The sequence below is a fragment of the Dioscorea cayenensis genome, unplaced genomic scaffold, assembly GCF_009730915.1.
Source record: "Dioscorea cayenensis subsp. rotundata cultivar TDr96_F1 unplaced genomic scaffold, TDr96_F1_v2_PseudoChromosome.rev07_lg8_w22 25.fasta BLBR01001634.1, whole genome shotgun sequence".
NCBI classification, from domain to species: domain Eukaryota; kingdom Viridiplantae; phylum Streptophyta; class Magnoliopsida; order Dioscoreales; family Dioscoreaceae; genus Dioscorea; species Dioscorea cayenensis.
In genome coordinates, this window is record NW_024088025.1 from 58,784 (window position 1) to 81,005 (window position 22,222).

Genomic DNA, 22,222 nt, shown 5'->3' on the forward strand with positions numbered 1-22,222 from the left:
TTGGCAAAGCATTGTAGCAGTTTACTGTAGCAAAATACTATAGTAGTTACTATTCACAGATTGCTTAAAAAGTCAATTTCGAAATTCACATGGGTGTGTGGAAATTCCACACTCCTATGTGGATGCCTGATTCCAACCCCTATAAAAGCCGTGATTTGGGATTTTTTTTCTATTTTTTTCTGATCTTTCCCCATCTTTGGAGGAGCTCACGGCTAGAGTTTGGAGAGGCTTTGGCTAGGTCTTTGAAGTGGTTCTACGACTTTCGATACCGTGTTCCTTCGGAAGATAGTTATTGGGGGAGCTTTCGTCGGCATCGATTTAGCGAGGTGTGCCCTAGGCTTGACGAGCGAACCCTTGGAGAAGACGAGGCAACTCCATAAGACCATCGATACAGACTACGAGGGGGTTTTACTTATAGATTGCATGATTTTACATTCAATTTCATTATTGATTGTATCTTGCTCCATGGAAAGCTAAACTCCTAGTGGGTGCTTGGACTTGTAAACCTTAGGATGATTTTGTTTCATTGATATTTTATTATGTTTCTTTAATTGATGTTTTTAATTGAGTTCCAACCTTAAATGCTTGTTGAATTGATTTTCTCTTAGAGTGACACTAGGGTTGAGAATCTATCTTTGTAATCCTTGTGGATGAGCGACACACCATGAGGGTTAGACAAAACTAGGTTGGAGAGGATCGAGAAGGTGAGTCGAGAGGTAGCGGAACGTCCCCTTTCTCTTCTGATGTGATTTATCCTATCTCCACGTTGCAAGAGTTCTTTGCGGTCACAATAGAGTGAAGTGATAAGAGACAAACTCCACTGGGGCTTAGTTGCATGCGCAACAAAGTGAAGTGTTGAAGTAATCTTTAGTGCTAGGGCTTGATTGTAACTAGGGGTCTTTCATCTGGACCAAAGGGTTAGATCTATATTAGGGAATAAGGTTTATCACTTGGAATCCCCAAATCTTCATGCAACCCCACATAGTGTGAGGTGTCGAGAGTATCCGTTTTCACTTGGGCATAGTATGAGGGTTAGTCACGGTTGACCTTAGGTTTGGGACTGTGTGTCTTAGGATTTTCATGACTCATTAGACATTAGTTAGGAGACATAATGATTGGTCTTGCACTTGAAACAATAGTCCTAGGATGAGCAATGTCCGAGTGCTCCATTTTCTATCGATTGCCTCTCATATTATTCTATTGTGTCTCTTTCTTCTTTACTTTATTCTATTTGTATTGATATTTTTCACACCACTCTTAAATCATCTCCACTATAGCTAAATAAGAATACTTGTGTTTCTGAGCACTAATCCCTGTGGATACGACTACTCACTCACCAAGATACTTTATTACTTCGACAACCCGTGCATTTGCGGTACATACTTGCAAGGGGTGTGTCATGTATGAAGCTACTACTGATTTTAGGAGAGCTGAGCAACAAGGCAAGCACGGTTATGCTCCAGGGCAAGCACAGGTGAAGCACGGGCATGCTTCCTCCCCGTACATTTCTCTGGATTTCAAAAGTTTTCTCTATTTAGCTGAAGCACAAGTTCTTTGCCTTGTTCATGACAATGCTTAGGCTGAGCATGACCGTGCTCTCCCAATGTAGTACTATGCCTAGACACTTAGCCGTTTTCACCAAAGTCTCAAAAGGAGCACGGCAAAAGCACGCCAGTGCTTAGGTTGTGTTGAGCCCGAAAGGTTCCTTTTATTGCCCAAATGTAGGTTTTTCAAGGGAGGGCTTGGCCAGGGTTTAGGGATCCATTTTTGGGCAGTCACCAGAGGTCAACATCAGACTTCACCACACCTTCTGGGGAAACCAAGATAGAGTTGGAGGTACATTTGGGGAGTGAAGCTAGCCAACCAAGGGATTTCTTGAGCATCAATTGAAGAGATTTTGCAAGAAAGAGGGACTCATGATTTTCTATTGTTTTGTACCTCTTTTCCCTTCTCAGTTGTATGAACTCATAAGGGGCTAACTGTTCTGTGGTGCCCTAGGCTATGAATCTTGTTGTTTAGGGTACTTTGACTTACTTGCTTTCAATGATTATGGAGTTTTAATGCGTTCTTATGTTAAACATTGTGTTGTAGAACTTGATGTGCTTGAATTGCATAGTTGTAGTTGTAAAACTTGACGTGTGTTAATCACCATAGTTGTAGTTGCCTCATGTGATTGCAAAACTTGACATGTGAGAGACAAGTAGTCATAATTATAAAACTTGATGTATTGGAAAGTCATAGATACAACATTGCTAGTGAGCACATGTAAGAACCTTGAAATATACCTGATAGTCATTGGAAGCAAGTCAGTACACTATTGCACTTGGGAATTAGTCCGGGCATTACCTCTCATTGTCTGCACAACCTTTCTGTCTTCACCTTTCCTTTCATCCTTCTTGATTATTTTATCTTAGTTAATTCACAACCAACCCATTATTGACTGACTTAAGATTAGAGGAGAGATTAGTACTTGAAGTCCTAGTCCCTATGGTTCGACAACCCTACCCCTCACAAGATAGCACTTTATTACTTGTGGAAAGTAGTCATCAATTGTGCTTCATGCTTTTATTGTACCTTCATGATTTGAGACCAAGAGCATGTACAAAAATAAATTATTTTTAGCATGTTTTTAATGACCATAAATCATGTTTCAATATGATTTCAAAAAATATTACATAAAAGGTATGTTTTAAAAATTATGTCAACCTCATGCACCTATCACTTACCACCTCTTCTTCTTTAACTAATTCACATTATTAAAACTCATTATTATTGATTCATTATTCTATTTTTTGTGAAGTATGGTGATTTATAATGTTATTTGATTGTTACAACAAGTGTAGCAAATGTTAAACATGAAATAAGTGAAAGATGAATGACACTTTGGATTTTAATTAATTAGATTGAGTATTAAATTGGTTAGCATCATGGTGATTAATTGAGAGTTAACAAGTCACAAATTATGACATTAATTATGTCTTGTCATTTATTATTTACAGTGATTTTTTTAAAATGATTTTGTATATTTGTGTGGCCTCAAAAATTTTAGCATTGCAAATATAGCCAAAGTTGCTGATAGAGACGCAAATGTATATGTTGATCATGTAATAAAGTGCTAAAAAGTGGGATATCGATCCACAGGGAAGAATGAGATTACTAGTAGTAACCCAAGTTCTGAATATTGGCCTAAATAAGAGAAAGTGTGTGTGAACAAACGCGAAGGTAAAAACAGAAGATACGGAATAAAGAGTAGAGAAATCAGGGGAAGAAGCGATGTTTGAGAATAACATCCCTTTAGGGTTTTGTTAAGTGAAGGACAAAGGTTGCCTAAACATGCAATCCTATTTGAACTGAAAGATTTTCTATATTATACTAAAGCCCCTCTTTCAAGAGTGAAAAGTAAATAAATCGGTACAGTGTTGATACAGTCACCACACGACCGCATTATGCTCTGTGAAATCTCAATGTAAGTTAACAAAAATTTCTTAAGTAATCCTTCTTGCAAAGAGATTACTCCTAATCCGAATACAGAATAGAGATGCGATTTCTCCTAAAATCTATTTCACATGATTCAAAGAGCATAGAAATACTTGTTAACTCACTCAGGAGGATTGAGAGAGAAGAATTCTTCAAAGTACCCTATTTCTAGGCTTACTCATAATCCTCCTCTAATTGCGGCATGTCTATGCTTGGTGGGTATTTCTACTCGTCACAAAGTACATCGAATATGATAACTAGGGCTTTTACAACAATAGCAATCAAGCAATACCAACACATAATTAGATTCAAATAACATGGATTGTAATTAAGAAATAAGTAACTCAACAAGATTCACAACCAATGTCAAAAGATAAAACCCTAGAGTTCAACTATGCTCCAACATCTAAGAAATTAGCCTCCATTAATGGAGAGAAAGCATTCCAATTACAAGACACGAAGAGAATAGACATAAGCATTAAAACCCTCTTCTCAATCATGCCGAAGGTTGATCACTAGGAAACTACAAGGAATCTTTCGCGAACGCCGCCAAGGTAAGCTTGACAGCTACGATCTTCCTTTCCTTGATGATGGAGTCAAATACCCTTCAAAAATCTCCTCTAAGGCCCTAGAGATTCATCTTCTTTCTTCCTTAGCCTAACCTCTAAGAAACGAATTAATGATTGCTCTACAAATCCTCATCAAATCTATTTATACTGTGCCATTTATGGGCTACTTATAGGCATAAGACCGTGGCAGTAAGGAGCTAGGGATGATGGGTTGCAAGCCTTATGGGAGAACTTATGGCCGTAAGTCCTATCCATAAGATCCTCTGTCTTGTGTTACGGTCCAGCTTATGGGCATTAGTGCTGGATTGTAAACCTCTCTGTACTACCCTTATAACTGCCATTACGGGTATAAGCTCTGCTCATAAACTCTTCTGTATGGTCCTTACGGTCATCCTTAAGAGCGTAAGTCCTGCCTGTAAGGTCCTCTGATTTGGTTTTATACTCTTCCTTACGGGCATAAGCATATTTGCAAAGTTCTCTGGAAGAGGCTTATGGCCGTAAGTTACTATAAGCCTTCTAGTTGCCTTATCCTTATCTAATTGATGCCGAGAGATTTCCATCTTCTTAGTTTAGGGTATGGAATATTTCTTTTGGCTATCTCTCATTTTTAAGTGCTGCTTGAAGCCTGAGAATACAAAATACACCATGTTTAGCATCAAATTCCATAATATACTTCTAATACATGACTAATAAGAGTATAAAATGATATAAAATAATAGAACATTGTACACTTATCAGTTGCTTTCAATAACACTCTTATATATTATGTAGTCTAGTCAACTTTAACTCATTAATTGACGGCAATTAAAGTTTTCTCACAATTAAATTGTTAAGTTGAGATAGTGATTGAAAGCTACTACTTTATGACAAATGCTCACAGAGTTTAACATAAGGAAATTAAAATTTTGTGAAAAGACTAGAAGAAGCACTAAGATCCATAATGGAAAGAATCGAGATGATTGCAACTGCTCAATAACGGTGAGAGCTTAGCGTGGACTGTGGAGGACAAGGCTTTGATTGATGTCGTTGGAATACTATTTATAAGTGCTTGTGTATGCATATTATTAAGCATGTTTTACTCATAATGAGCATTACTTTTATTAGGTTTTATGGCTCATTTTGGTGTTTTTGTGATCTTTTGTTCATTCAGGGTTATGGAGGCAGTAAAGAAAGAAAGCAAAAATAGGTCATAAACGCAGGTTTTGGGGATTCTCTTGTGTGGAACAAGTGCCAAGACATGAGCCGTGATCAAACACATGAGGGTGTGTGCCAACTTCCAAGAGTGTGCAAATCTATCTACAAATTGGAAGGGCACAAAGACACTCACAAACTCATGTTCTAGCTTGTGTAGAGTTTTCTAGAGCGTTATCAACATAGTTGAAAGAGAAGAAGCGACATGACCTACCGCACGGGTGTGTGCCCAACTGTATGGCCTCAATGGAAAAAGAAAAATCCAGGATCACTGCAGTAATCACTATAGTAAAGTACTGATCACTGGTATTGTAACTGTTACTGTTCATGCACTGTGAAATGCAGAGAAAATAGAGAGTCCACACGCCCATGTGGAAAATCCACATGGGTGTGTGAAATCCCGATTTCTGTTTTTTTAAAAGCCTATTTGAAGAGTTATGAAGGGTCTTTTTCCTATCTTCGGGAGAGAGCATGGCTAGGGTTTGGAGGAGGTTTTTGCTAGGTTTTAGAGCATTTCTAGCCCGTTCAACATCGACTTCCTTCGAAGGAGAGTTGTTGGGGGAGCATTCGACAGCATCGTTCCAGCGAGGTGTGCCCTAGGCTTGATGGAGGAGTCCTTGGAGAAGGAGAGCGGCTCTTGAAGACTATTATCACGGACAACAGGGGGTTATCTTTATGGATAGTTTACATTTATCTTTGATTTTCATCTTTGATTTTGTATTGCTTTGTGGAGAGCTAAACCCCTAGTGGGTGCTTGGACTTGTAAACCCTAGGATGATTTTGTTTCATTGACTCTTATTATGTTTTCTTTAATTGAATTTTTAATTGAGTTTCAATCTTGTATGTTTATGGTTTGATTTTCCCTTACCCCTTGTTTGGTTCGAGGAGGGGAGGGGAGGAGGGGTGAGGGGGAGTGAGGGGAGGAGTATGGAGGGTTTGAGAAAATATTGTGTTTGGTTCATGGAGGAGTGTGGAGGAGTAGTTTATGTTTAGTTGAAAAAGAGTGGGGAGGAGAGATAAAGAGTGTAATGTGTATTTGACTATTTTGCCCTTGTACAATAAAATAGGTAATAATATATATAATAATCAATTGTAGAATAATAATAATAACACAATATATAATATATGATAAACATTATAAAACACACACAATAATTAGGGAAAAATATTTATTTGAAAAAAAAATTATGAGGAGTCATAACATCTTGATTATAATTGATAAATATTGGTTAAAATGTGAACACCCAATGATCATTCAAACATACCCTATTTTTGTCATATTTATTCATAAACTTAAAAAAAAAATGGTGAAAACATACTTGGAAAGCATACCCTATTTTTTTTTCATATTTAACAAAAATTATGCTCATGATAAACATATTCACAATCCCAAACAAACAATCACTAGGATACAATAGGAATTCTACATATAGGTGAAGGGCATTAATGATATTTTGAATTATTTAAAAATAAAACAATAAACATCCACTCCCCAAAAGACCCCAATTTGGGGGAGTGGATTATGAGGTGAGGAGGGGTGAGGCACCCCTCCTCACCCCCTCTCACCCCCCTTCACTCCCTCAACCAAACAACACCCACACCCCCAACACCCCTCACCCCTCCTCCCTCCCTCAACCAAACAAAGCCTTAGAGTGACACTAGGGTTGAGAATCCATCTAGTCACCCTTTTGACGAGTGACCATCACCATTAGGGTTAGATTTAGCAAGATTGTAGAGGATTGAGAGGGTGAGTCGAGAGGTAGCTGAGCGTCCCCTTTCACTTCCGATATGATTTATCCTACCTCCACATTCCAAGAGTTCTTTGCAATCACAATAGAGTGAAGTGTTGATAGATCTTTTCCACTGGGGCTTAGTTGTGCATGTACAACAGAGTGATTAGGGATTAGATCAAACCCTTTCATTGGGGCTTAGTTGTGATTAGGGATTTTTCGCTTGGACAAAAGGGTTTGATCTAGATCTGGGAATAAGATTTATCACTTGGAGTCCCTAGAACCCTAAGCAACCTCACGCAGTGTGAGGTGTTGAGAGTCTTCCTTTCCGTCGGGGCATATGTAGAGGGCTAGTCACAGTTGACCTTAGATTTGGGACTATGTGCTTTTGGATTTCCATAACTATTTAAATCTCAATCAGGGAAGCATAATGTTAGTCTTGCACTTGAACAAATAGTCCTAGGGGAAGCATTGTCCAAGTACCCCACTTTATCATTGAGTGTTTCTTCCTTTTTACCCTTTGCTTATTTTCTTTTTAGTTTATTTCATTAACATCTCAAATACAATCACCAATTGATCATCACTTTAGCTAATTAGCAATATTACTTGTTTCTAGACTCTATTCCCTATGAATTCGACTACCCACCGCTTGGGTACTTTATTACTTCGACACCCGTGCACTTGCGGTACACACACGCAAGGGTGTGTCAACTATCACCAGATTGCAATGGAGGGCAGTGAAAGCAAGGTGGTGTGAAGGCAATCAAATGGAGTTCTACTGAGATGACGGCGATGATGCCGCTGCTTTGAGAAATGAGATTTGTGAGAATAAGCGATGGAGAAAGGAAAGTTAGCCAAGAGTTCACAGGTGGATTTGACTTAAGAAGATGAAACCTTTTTTTTAATAAGAAGGGTATTTAGGACTTTTTAGTTGGGGATAATGACAATTACCACAAAAAATGAGGGTAATGACCATTATCCTAGCTAAAGGATCACCGTTACCATTCAAAGGGTATTCATGACTCATGATGGATACCCAAACATGGGTATCCATCACTGTATATAATGGTTCCCCCCTTTATGTGGAACCATTACTGCAATCCAAACATGCACTAGGTTTTTTATGAAAGGAACTGTATTTTTCTTCCCTCAAGGGTTGCATAGCAGAGAAGATATCTGGTAGCCTTTTATTGCTTGACGTGTTAGTCCGCCTTTTATGATAAAATTTTTAGGGAGTTATTAAGCCATTATAGTTAGTGTACCAATATACTTGCCAGTCTCTTTGACGATGCTTGGTATCTTTGTGAAAAAAAAATAATATCATCAATGCAACTTTTTGAAAATTAAGTACATCACATTTGCACTTGACATACAGAAACCAGTCATTAAGCTAAAAGTTTTCCGTGCAAAATCATATAATATTATAATATTATTAAAAATTATAATATATTATATTAAATTAAGTTATATTATTATAAAAAAATTTAAAAGAGAAATAAATTTTAATTTCATGATTAATTAAAATATATTGCAATATTATTTATTTAATTATAAAATTTATAATGATAAATATCATATCTTATTTTCTTTAATAAGTGAATTATTAGATTAAAATTTTTAAATATTTTTTTAAAATATAAAATAGGTGAATTTCTCTCATGATAAATTGAAGCCTTTTATTTATGAAATTGTGATATCAATATATATATATATATATATATTAAAGTAGAAAAGTGGAAAGACATGTGTTAAGTCGTAATAAAAAGTTTTCCATACAAAAACCATATAATATTATAATAATATTATATACATAGAAGTAACTATTAGTCCCTCTATAGTTTGCATATCCCTAAAAAATCCCTCAAAGTCTGGGTATCACGAAAAGGTCCCTCCTTTTTTATGTTTTTGCCTTTTCAGCCCAAATGGTTGCAACAGAGGAGAAGGTGATGTTAATTGGCCAAGGAAATTACTACTCTATCCCTGTTCCTTATCCCATAATCTCAAGAGTGCGAAATAATGAAAATAGCCCTTCAACTGGCATTGGGAACTTGCTTTGCTGAAGGTGCACCACTTCGCCTTCTTCTTATTTTGGTGAAGCTTGTAGAGATCCCCTTTTCTGCAATCATTTTCCTTGCGAAACATCACCTTCGAGTTGTCTGGAGACTTGGGCTCTCTCAAGGGCTTCCATTCTAGGTGTATCGGTGACTTCCTCCAAGGAGAAACACGGCCGTAAGGTGAGAAGACATGCTTGGGTGGTCGCCTAGCTGGATCAAGCTCTAATGTTGTGTGGTGCATATTTTTTAGCGTTTGTAGTTTGGTTGTTTATTTCCTGTGTAGTATTGGTTAGCTCTTGTGTAGAATCCAACTTTCCGCACTATGTATTTTGTAATGTTTGTCATTTTGGTTGTTTATTTTCTATGTATTATTTGTTGGTTTTTGTGTATAATAAGGTTTAAGTATGTGTCACTTTGTTTTGATCTTCAAGTCATTGACTGATTATGTGTATTTCTTAATAACAACTGGAGATGGCTACAATGCTAGTCAATACGAGATGTTATATGGTCTCTATATTGAAGAAGGAAATGAGTAGGTGGTACTGGGAGATCCTCTACGGAACGCCTTTTGCCCATTTTATGGATGTGGCACCCGTGATGCAAGAGAGTGGGGTGTTTGACGCGTTATTGCAGGTTTATGATGATCGCAACCAGCGCTTTAAGCTAGGGGAAAACATGCTGCCATTTAGGGCAGAATATGCGGTACTCATTCTAGGAACTTTCCACGGCCTCCAAAAGATGTTGAATAAGAAGAAGAAGAGAGAAAGGAAAGGAACAAAAGGACTTCACTACAAGTTTGAGCTCCTAGAAAGAACAAGAACAAGAACTAATAAAAAACAGGGAGCTTCCACAACAATCCCAAAGAAGAAGAAGATGATGATAAAGAAGAAGAATAAGAATAAGGAGGACGAGGAGAAAAACCAAAAGCCTCTAAGAGGGAAGCTTCTTTGGATTTTGTCCATACACCTTACGGAAACTAGATGTGACTTGGCGGGAAGATAAATTCCACCGACTTTTCATTTTATCTCACATAAGCATTTTTGGTAATTCACATGAAACTAACTGATGGACTTAATGATAGGGACTAAAAGGAAAATGGTTGAAAAAAAGAGGGATTATATGGAATTTTGAAAAGTCAAAGGGACTATTGGGGAAGAATGAAACTTGTCAGGGATTTATAAATAATATTTCCTATTATATAACAATATTAAAATATTTATAATATATATATGTATATATATATATATATATAATATGAATTAAATTGCTTTATTTATTATCTTTTTAAAATATAAATAATTATCTTATCAAAATATAGAAATACATTAATTTAAGTCATAATAAATTAACATGTTATTAATATATATTATATTCTATGAATAGGAAGTTCAAGTTTTGATTAATCTATCAATTATTTGCATTAATATTTTTAAAATAATTTTTCAAAATATAAATGTAGATAAATTAAATTTTTTATTGATCAAATTTAAAAATTAATAATGATAAATATTCTATCTTATATTAATTTTAATATTATGTGATGTTCTAGTTTTAATATATATATATATATATATATATATCAATCAATTATTTAGTTTAATATTTGTTTAGTCACTATTCCATTTGTTATCTTCGTAAATTGTATAATGGTTTTTACTAATTAATTTTAGGGTCTTTTAGGGATATTGATGGGATTATTAATGCTTTAGAAACTATTGTAGGTTCATGTGTGCTTGTAGTTACTTAATAAATATGCTAATGATTTGATACATGATTTAACAAAGGTAACGTTATAATTAGACATGAATTATACAATTCTAAACCTAACAAATATGACCATTTTATTATATACTTATTTTTAATTTACCTTCAGTTTTCAACAGATGGATATCTTATCTTGTTAACATTTAGGTTAGAAAAAAATACAAATAAAAACTTAGCAAAGTGATGACTACGTGACAATAATGAATTAATTTCAAAATATATTTCAAGTTTTTATATTGAAATCTTGTTTGTGTAAAGTAAATTAGTTATGGTTTTTAAATAATTAATTTTTAGATCTGATTGCATATTTCCATGAGTCTAATGTGTTTTTTGGACTTGATAAACTAAAGATGCTAAGTTGAAGGTGTATTTATCTAATACTAATTAAACACAAACTATCTTTAATAATGTACTAAAACTTTTAAAACAAATTATAATTTCAAAAATATTTATAATTACAAAAAGTTTTAATAATTTCAAAAATTAATAAAGCTTTGATATAAAAATATCGCTAAAATAAATGTAAATTATTTGAGGGGTTGTATTGCAATAGCATGAAAATATTTGTAAATTAGTTATAAATTAATTATAAATTATTAGAGGGATTATATTGCTGGACCACGAATGTATTTGCAATTTAGTGCTAAATTAGTTATGATTCATTAAAGAGTGTAAATTAAAAATAATATGTATAGTACAATATCATATATATACAATTTTATCATAGTTTTTTTTAGTAATGAATAAAGGATAAATATTTTTTTTATCATTTTAAATACATTTGAGTCAAAATTATCTTTCAGTTTTGTTGAAAGCAATGTTGTTTAATTATATTATTTGTTATAAATATTAATATCAAATTCATAGCCACTCATTTTATAGAACAATCATTGAAGTGACTAACTATGCATCATTAATGATTTCATTAATTATATCAATTCAATATGTCCACAGATTGGGAGTTTTTTTTTTTTTTAATTTTCAAATATCTAATTTGGTCTTCATATAAAGTTAGATAATCATTCAATAGTTAATAATGTGAGAATCAATAAATAATTCTTCTAAATTTAAATTAAGTTTGTTGTTTTCAAACATTATTATCAAAAACCAAAGGTTCATGGGTCATGGGTCAATAGTCAAACCGGGGTTGACCTTGTCATGAATAATATATATATATATATATATATATATATATATATATATATATATAATATAAACATATAAGATGTATTATATATGAATAAAAATTTGAAAAACAATAATATAAAATTTCAACAATCAAATACTCTTTCTGATAATTTATAAATATTAATTTAATATCTTAAATAATAAACAAGAAATATGTCACGATAACCTAATAAAATTTAAAATACAAATTCAAGCAAAAACAGAACATTAGAAAATTAAAAATAAATTTTATACATAACCCTCGGGGTTGACCAAATTTCATGGTTGACTGGTTCAACGGGGTACTCGATAGAGTCATCTATGTTAATTCCTTGTGCTGGATTTTCATATAACCTGACCTAATAATATGACCAGCTTTGGTAAAACCAGGTCAAATTGGTAAAACAATTATATAATATTGATTTACATTTTCTATGTCGTTTATCTCTCACGTGTATAGCATGGCTATAACGCTAGTTATTTATAATATAATATATTAAATTAAGTTACTTATCTAATAATTGTTTTAAAATACGAATAAATTTTCTTATCTCATGTCATGATATATATTAAATTTAATTTTTATACATTAAGATATTTTTAAAATAGTATTACATAAATTAAAATCATTTTATTTTATGCAATTATAATATTATATATATAGGAAGTTTAAGTTTTTATCAACCAATCAATTATTTTGATTAACATAAATTAAAATAATTTTATTTTGTCATTCAAATCGTCACAAACAAGACACAGTGGATACTGAAGGGTTGAGTCGTTAGACTTTGGGAGATTCCATGCTTTCAAGATAAATCAAAATCAATAGTTTTGAGATAGTCTTCATGGATGGATTGGTTTTTTTTTCTCTTGATATAAAACTATTATATGTTTAAACATTAATTGTCTATATAATACCTTTTGTTCATAAATTAGCTAATTTTTATTTTATCAAATTTGTACTACAGAAGGTTTCATGCATCAATAAAACATTAATTGGTTTGCCAGTTTATAACATTGATTTATGAAGGAAAAGAATATCTTCTACCTAAGTTTATAATTGGAAATGATAATATGCTATAAAAATTGACTAGCCACATGTTCAAGCTAAACTTCACGTTAAACACTAACTTTATAGATGCTGTAGATGAAAATTTTTCAAGGCAATGTTTTATGTTTAGATCACTTGCCGACATTTTGGACTTAGATGAACGAGATGATAAGAAATTATTAGGTAAGTATTTAATTATTTATTCAATTGTTTATGCCTTTAAAGATGATGTTTTATAATACAACTTTGTTGAAGATGTAATATGAGATATCATTCGCAAAGATAATCCTAATTATCAGGAATCTTGTCGAAAGACAAGCAAGCTTATGTGATAAATTATTCAGTAGGCCAAAAAACTTTGGCTTATATTCACTTTAGTCAACGAAATTCAAATTGAATTAAAATAGTTATCCGCCATAATTTCTTAGTCAGCATCCCCTCGCCATGTTAGATTGCCTCTTTGGTGTGCCCATGTCACCTAAAGTTTGTTGCATTAGCGAAGAGCTACCGCATCACCTTAAAGTCTCAATGTCACCATAGGGTCATCTTCCTCATTCCTTCTAGCGCAACAGCAAGACCTAGGGGAAAAGCATGGGATGATGAGGCCTTGTGAGGAATTTGTGTTAAAGCTTCAACACTCTGTAATGGACATGTGCCCTAGATAATATGTGACCTAAAACAAATTGAAATTAACATTTCATTGAAGCTAGTTAATAGATTTTTTTTTAAATTTTCATTTGATTTTTCTACCTCTCTTGTTAATTTCTGATTGATTTTAATAATTCTTTCTGGTTGAATACTAATTTCAGGAGCAATAACTTTCTTTTCCAGCTGGATAATAGAAGCTGGTTAATTTCCCTCACTTCACTTACTTTGTTAGAATTTTAAACATCTTTAGCCTAATTGCATTAATGAAAACAAAGGCTAACTATTTCATTAATTTTATTGCCATTAATCTGACAAAACTAAGTAATTGCTGATGCTAGCATTAATTAATCACTAATGGTTAATTAGTACATATAGATATGTTTGCGTTGAAGATCAGTTAGCAATCATATAGGACTAATTAATCATGCATTACTGATTAATCAATGGTATTAAACATTCAACAATGCTTAATTGCTACATTTCTCTATGTTAATAAGGAAGGATGAATTAATTAATCATATTAACATTAATCAACAAGTAATTCTTAATTACTGATACCCAAAAAAAATTCTTACAGCTCATTGAGCAACATTCCAGTATCTAGTCAACATACATACAATCATTAAAAAAACCTATAAAAGAAAAACAAGTGAGTAACATCCCAGCTTCTCCACATTGACCTTTATGCAAGAATTAAACCAAAAACAATAGTTGGATTGGCTATTTATAGTATTTAGAATACTAAACACCCACATGTCTATAGTATTCACAACATACATCACACACACACACACAGAGGGAGAGAGAGAGAGAGAGAGAGAGAGCTTGGAGTAAGGAAACAAAACAAATGCAACATCTCATATAAATACACCTCCATTCAAAATTGTAAAAGAAAAATCTTTACAGTAATATCTTAAATAATTTTAAAAATAGATAAAGTAGACAAAACCCAAAAAGCTGCACTTTAATTTAGATTTGAAATGTAAAGAATGACACACATTGGGGTTGATAAGTTCATCAACAAAAAAAAAAATAATGCAAAGCTATAATTTCAAGAATGGTATAACAAAAGATTTATGCAAATTTGGTCAAAACTACAAAGGGAGAAATTAAATTGCAACCCCTATTCAAATCCTTCCATGTGGACCACATCTACTAGTAGAAGCTCTTGTAGAACCTATATCTTCCTTTTTTTTTTTGTTAGCATTTACAGTTGTGCCTTTGCCTCCTCTTACACTCTTTTTTTCCTCCTATTCTCATCATTCCCTGTAGCCTATGACCTCATGGAAGAGGATTGCTCAGGTGCATTAATTACCATTATAAAAAAAACAAAAATACAAAACTAGGTTAGTTTTATGTGAAGGCAATATGCTGAGCAAAATGAAAATCTATAAAAACTTAAGTTAGCATGTCCTGTGACTTTGGTTCCTCAAGGGCCTGTGTATGTGATGTGTTTGCCTCTTGTTGGTTGATACCAAACTTGTTAAATCAAACAGATCGCAAGTGTTTGAAATAGATGCCTTTTGATGTGTTGTATCATGTTGACACACACTTCTTAGCAAATGTATGGGTCATCAAGTAATAGTATGTGAGTAGAGTGTCGAATCCACAGAGACTAAATAGTAGAAGTACTAACTCTAATCTTGTTATCTAGCTAAGAACAAATTATCAATGAGTTTCAAATCAACTAAAATCTAAGAATGAAAAGGACCAAAATCATGAGTCTAAGGATTGATAAATTAATACAAGAAGAAGGTGTCCATGTAAGATTTCATTTGGGAATTTAGAGTTAAAGTAATTGCAATTAAATATAGATCAAACCCTAGTATTGTTGGACCGAGGGATTTCAAAAATATATCGGGTGCTCTCTCGAGACACCAATTCCTAATCCCATACTATGATAGAATTTAATCTCTTCTAATCCTACTTTCACATGATTGAATAGAGATCTAAAAAATCCCTAATTGAAATCGGAGCTCTCGCTACATGACTCTAATTCGGAGGAATCACAAGTGGGCTATCTCTAGCGTGTACTCATGATTCCCTTTATTTATGGTTGATCTCACTCAGTGAATCTGTTGATCTCAATCGCACATCAAAATGAAATAGGCACTCTCGTTGTGCTAAATCAATAATAAAGAGACAGATGAACCCAACAATCTGAAGAAAATCTATATTAAAAGAAATATCAAAATAAAATCATTCCAAGTTACACCAAATCCAAACACCGAAGGAAGTTACCCCTCCATGGGTTCATATTTATCTTAAAGCAATGGAAATAAAGCCCTATAACACTAAACATGGAAGAAGAAACCCCCTCTCAATGTCTTCAAAGTAGGAATCAATGTGAGTCGATATCGTCGCCTTGGATTGTCACTCAGGTGATTCCTTCGAACTCCCTCTTGTTCCTTTGATTCGCCTCAAACCCCTAGCATTGTCCAGCAGTTACTTTCCCAAAATCTAGCTCTATGAATAACTTTTTTAGCTTTCTATTTATATCCCTAGGAATCTGGAAGGTACAAGGGTGTGTATTTTGCCTATGTAAATCTCTAGATTGCTCGAAACCATCACTCCTAGGGTACACGACCGGGTGTACATGGCCATGTATCTCCTCATCTAGTAGTGTATATCTCTGGATGGTTCTGTTTCTCAGCTCTTGAGATACACAAGAGTGTGTCTTTCTTCAGTTCATGTTCTCCTATGGACCATGTTCTTTAAGTTCTTGGATGTATACAGTTGTGTATGTTATATACACGGCCATATTCTTCTTGGAAGGACTTGGGTTTGGGGAGTGAATAGTCATCTATACAGCTATATGTATGGACTGTGTATTTCTCTGGATGCTCAATGTTGCTGATGCTATGAAGGAAACATAGGCAAATACACGGGCATGTATCATGCCCGTGTATTTGAATGAATGTTGTTTTCAGCACCATTTTGCTCCCGATTTCATACTTTGGCTCAAGTTGTGCTTCTTTTGCCCTGAAAGTATAAATGGAATAAACTAAGTACTAAATCATCCATAAAAACACTCTTGAAGACCACTTAAGTGTAAAATATAATCAATAAGACATGTATGATATAACACTTATCAAATAACCTCCACTTAAGTTTTTGCTTTTCCTCAAGCAAAAAGATGACAACAAAGATAAGTGCTCGATCTCATGCTTCAAAAACTAAAAGTCTAAAGTGTACATTAAAAGTGACAAATAAGTGAAATACATTCATAATTGTTTTTAGCAAGTATAAACACGCCATATTCAAAGTGTTCCCTGTGTGTGTATGATTCAACTCACAATTCTCACCTACTAACAAAGATTTGGTTATTCAAAGATGTTTTTACAATTGTGGCTTTTACCACTTAGGTTGACAATAAACTTAACAAAAAGAAATGGTAGCTTTCACACATCCCTAGAAGATAGATCATTCTCCTGTTAGGGCATACTTGTATCCAACTTTTCAAGAGTAGCTTCACACTTCAAAGGTGGTAGCTCTTTCCTTTTCTACTCCGTGCCCATATATTTCATAGAATGTTGTTTTTAGCACCGTTTTGCTCCCGATTTCATACTTTGTCTTGAGTTGTGCTTCTTAACACACCCCTTGCGTGTGACCCGCAAGTGCACGGGTTTGTAGAAGTAATAAATCCCAGGTGAGTGGGTTATCGTATCCACATGGAATAGTCAATAGAAAGACAACGATTAACTAAGTGAAGATGACATAATAATAGTGTGGATAAAATCAAAGTGAAGAAGACTAAATAAAAAATAAGAAAGAAAGGCACGATAAAATGAGAGGGAAGGCAATCGATAGAAAGTGGGGCACTCAGACATTGCTCCCCCTATGATTATTGATTCAAGTGCAAGACCAACTATTATGTCTCCTAACTGATGCTTAATGAGTAGTGAAAATTCTAAAATACACGGTCCCAAACATAAGGTCAATAGTGACTAACTCTACACTATGTCTAGGCGGAGAAATCGCTTAGTCTCAACACTTCTCATTGTGCAAAGTTGCAAGAAGTTCTATGGATTCCAAGTGATAAACCCTATTCCTATATGTAGATCTAACCCTTTGGTACAAGTGAAAGACCCCTAGTCACGATTAAGCCCCAGATACTAAGGATTACTTCAACGCTTCGCTTTGTTGCTCTCGCAAGTAAGCCCCAGCAGAATTCCTCTCTTAGCACTTCACTTTATTGTGACCACAAAGAACTCTAGAAAATGGAGGTAGGATAAATCACACCAAAGGGGAAAGGGGACGCTCCGCTACCTCTCGACTCACCCTTTCGACCCTCTCCAATCTTTCTTTGTCTAACTCTCATGGTGTGTCACTCACTCACAAGGATTACCAAGGTAGACTCTCAACCCTAGTGTAATCTAAGGGAGAAATCATTCAACAAGCATTCAAGATTGGAACTCAATTAAAGACATTAATTAAGGAAAACATAATAAAAGGTCAATAAGACAATAGCATCTTAGGGTTTACAAGTCCAAGTACCCACTAGGGGGTTTAGCTCTCCATGGAGCAAGATACAATCAATAACAAAATTGAAAGTAAATACATGTAATCCATAAAAAAAATCCCCTCGGTATTCATGTTGATGGTCTTGTGGAGTAGCCTTGTCCTCTCCAAAGGTCCCTTTGTCAAGCCTAGGGCACACCTCGCCGGATCAGTGCCGATGAAAGCTCCCCTAATAACTATCTTCCAAGAGAAATGTGGTGTCGAAGCCGTAGAACCACTCCAAAAGTCTTGCCAAAGCCCCTCTGAACGCTAGCCACAAGCCTCTCCAAAGATGGAGAAGAGATGAAAAGAAGGATGAAAGATGGATCCCCAAATCGGTACAAGTCGCAGCTTTATAAAGGGCTGGAATCGGGCATCCACACTGACGTGGGTAATTTCCACATGCCCGTGTGGATTTCTGGAAATCTGATTTTCTGCGGGCTGTGAACAGTAACTGTTACAGTAAATTGCTACAATGGTTTTCTACATTACCTGCTACAGTACTCCCGCCAAAATACTCCCAAATCCATATTTTTCATTGAGGCAACATAAACGGGCACATGTTCACGCTGTAGATCGCATCGCTTCTTCAATAAAATGCCATATTGGTAAAGATCTTGCTAACATTGCACAAGTCAGAATACGCAAATGTGAATGCCTTTGTGCCCCTCCAAACCATGTAATTGCTTGAGCGCATGGAGGTTGATACACATTCACGTATCATCGATCACAACTTGTGTCTTCACATTTGTTCACTCCAAGACTTCATCAACAAAGTACAATCGCAATATACTTTGCCTTCTTTCTTTCATTATTTGGCTACACAACCCTTCATGCACGAAAGTTCATAAATACACATGTATTAGCGCTAAAATCTGATAAAAGTAATGCTCATCATAAGAAAAGAATACTTCGTATGACTAATACACAAGCACTTATCACTTCTTTTGCCCTGGAAGTATAAACATAACACACTAAGTACCAAATCATCCATAAGAAGACTCTTGAATGCCACTTAAGTGCAAAATATAGTCAATAAAATATGTATGATATAGCACTTATCTCCTTTTAAAATCTAAAAACATTGACTGACCATTGTAAAATATTCCTGTTGAATTCGGGAGTCAATTCCATCCATGGGATTACATGACAAACATCTATTTAATTTTATGGCACAATCAATGTAAGAACAAAAATTACCACTAAGCATTAGACATTTACCTATCTTTCTTCATGATATCTTATGTTGTGTCTTGTAGTACCACATATACTACACTTCATAGCAACCCTTTTCTTGGTTATCTTTCCATTTGTGAAGCCCCTATTCTCCTCACCCAATCCCCTTTTCTAGAGCAGGATTTTCCAACCTTTTCTCTTGTTCATTGGATTAGGTTGGATCATTGGACCTTAATCACTCTTTGGCTAACAATCCTTGTTATGTGTGGGGTTTAATGTATGTCTATATGTCTTTAAGAAGATGCTGACTTTATAGCTGTTATCTATATAATTTTTAGGCTTGTCATCATTAAGTAGATAATTGAAATAGTATGGTTTCATGGAATCCCACTAAGTTTCCACTTCCTACATGAAAATCTTTGTCAACAACGAATTGGTTATCACGCCCAAGAACCAGATACTAGTTTCCCCCAACTCAAGTGGTATTGTAAAACTAGCTCAATTGCTTGCATTATGTATCCTAGGGCAGTGAATTGTCACATATTTTTTTTCATAGCATCCCTTCTTGACAAATCTTCATCATTAACTTGGTTATGATGATCTTATTCATTGTGACTATCCCTTTGATCCTAGCCTTAGGGATGTGGCTGTTGAAGCATTCACACAAGTTATTGAGTAGTATGCCACACTTATATTTTGTATGAAAATGTGCCCTACTCCAATGATGAGGGTCTATTTTTTTCATGTGTTCACATGCACCTTAGGGCATCCTATTCAAGATATCCATGGCTTTCTCATATGCAGGGAGATATGTTGCTTTGGCATAGCTCCACAATTGATCTTTGAGTGCTTTTCCTCTCTAAGTTTTTCTAAAATTAGTGTGGATGTGCCTAACGTAGTATCTGTGTTCACTATAGGGAAATAATTCCTTTATTGCAGGTATTAATCCCTAAGTTGGTTATTTAGTTGACACACAAGACAACCTCGATAGGCAAAGAGAGAGAAGGCAAAAACAAAAATAATAATAATAATAATAAATAAATAAATGAAAAAATCTCTAAGTTAGTAAACAAAACTGTAAATCTCAAATTTACCTATAAGAAAAAATCATACCCACATAAGATAACAACCAATGTATATAAGGAGAACGAAGGGAAAACCCAAAAGAATTACAAACAGAACATCTAAAAAAAATTATAGTACTTTAATTCAGCAATGTAAAAAACTTAGCCAACATAGGTAAAGAGAAGGAAATAAAAGTCATTTACACTAATTCAACAATTAAAAAAATCACAACTACTAAAAAACATAGCCAACAAATGTAAAAAGAAAGAATTGAAGAAACAAAACACTAACAAAACACATTAAACCATTGAAAGGATATCAGAATTCAGAATTGTATGGTAGTCTTTACATGGATAATTAACAAACATAAAAATTTACAATCAAAGATAGATAACCATTGAAAGCAATCTTTCAGAAAATAAAGCATGTCAATATTTCTAATTGTATGGGAGTCTTCATGAAGTAGCTTAAACATAATTATTTTAACTAAATTACAGTGCACAATAGAGCATAACATGACAAGAATTGAGCATTTAACTTTTTCTTGTCACTCATAAATGCCCAACTATGGCTGTTTGTGATCCTCAAGTCTTTTGGTAAGAGCTCCAGCATTTCCAATTCTCTTTTTTCTCCTTGCTCACTATGGCCCAAGTAATAGGATAGATGCTATCATTTGTATCTATCTAAATTGCTACAAGTAGTTATCCCCTATACAAGCCCTTTAAAAATCATCCATCCATTGATAGAACATGCTTGCACCCTACCAAATAACCCTCTTTCAGAGGAGCTAAGCAAACATACATGCATTGAAACACACCTTGATCACATATGAATACTATAGTGGAGCCAAGATGAGTCCTCATGAGTTCTAGGTTGTAATCATACAGTCTTGCCATATGTGTTTCCTTATCACCATCTACAAGCCTAGTTTAGAGAAAGGAATAGTAATTAATATGACAAGAAATAACTACATTACATATGAAAACCATATCACATAAATGGACACGTATCAAAGAGGATGTGCTAATTACCTTAGGGCTATGGATTTGGATTGTATGCCTTCAATCTACTTATAGTGACCTCTTAGTTGGTCATCATAGCTTGAATAATACCAACTATTGTCCAAGAAGGATTTGCTCTGAGTTGTTCCAAGTAAGTTATTGCTTGCCAATTTGCATTTACATGGCTATTGTTATGATTCCTTACACATTCATGCTCCAACTTTCTTGACTTAATCTGAATTGCACGCCCATCTTTTACCATCTGTGAGACCCATAGATAGAAAGGGCATCCTCTCTTACAAAATGGCTTACATCTTTTTGTGGAGTTAGGCTTAAAGTTTATGACATACTTATTTGATACGCCCCTTGCATATACGCAAGTGCACAAGTTGTGAGAAGTAGTAAAGTGTACCAAAAAGGATCGGGTAGTCAAATCTACAAAGAGTAGGAATCTCTTAGTACTAATTGCTTTTCTAATATATAATTGGATCAAAGATTGGGGAAAGTTTTAAACTATGAATTTGAAAAGAATAATAAATGTGGGAAGAGGATGGAAAGAAGTAGGGAAACAAACTGAGTTAGGAACACTGATATGAGCCAGCACCCTGGACTAATCCTCTAGAGAAACATATATTGACTCTTCTATAATGAATATCAGATACATCTTCTTGGATCGAAGGGTAAACCCTAGATCATAAGGTTTGACATCATGCGCCCTATCTCTAGGAATGCACTCGATCCTAAACTTCTATGTGTGCTCTAAAAGCCATGTTATAACTAAGGCAATCAAATGCATCAAGTTTTGTAATCACAATTATGGTAATCATGT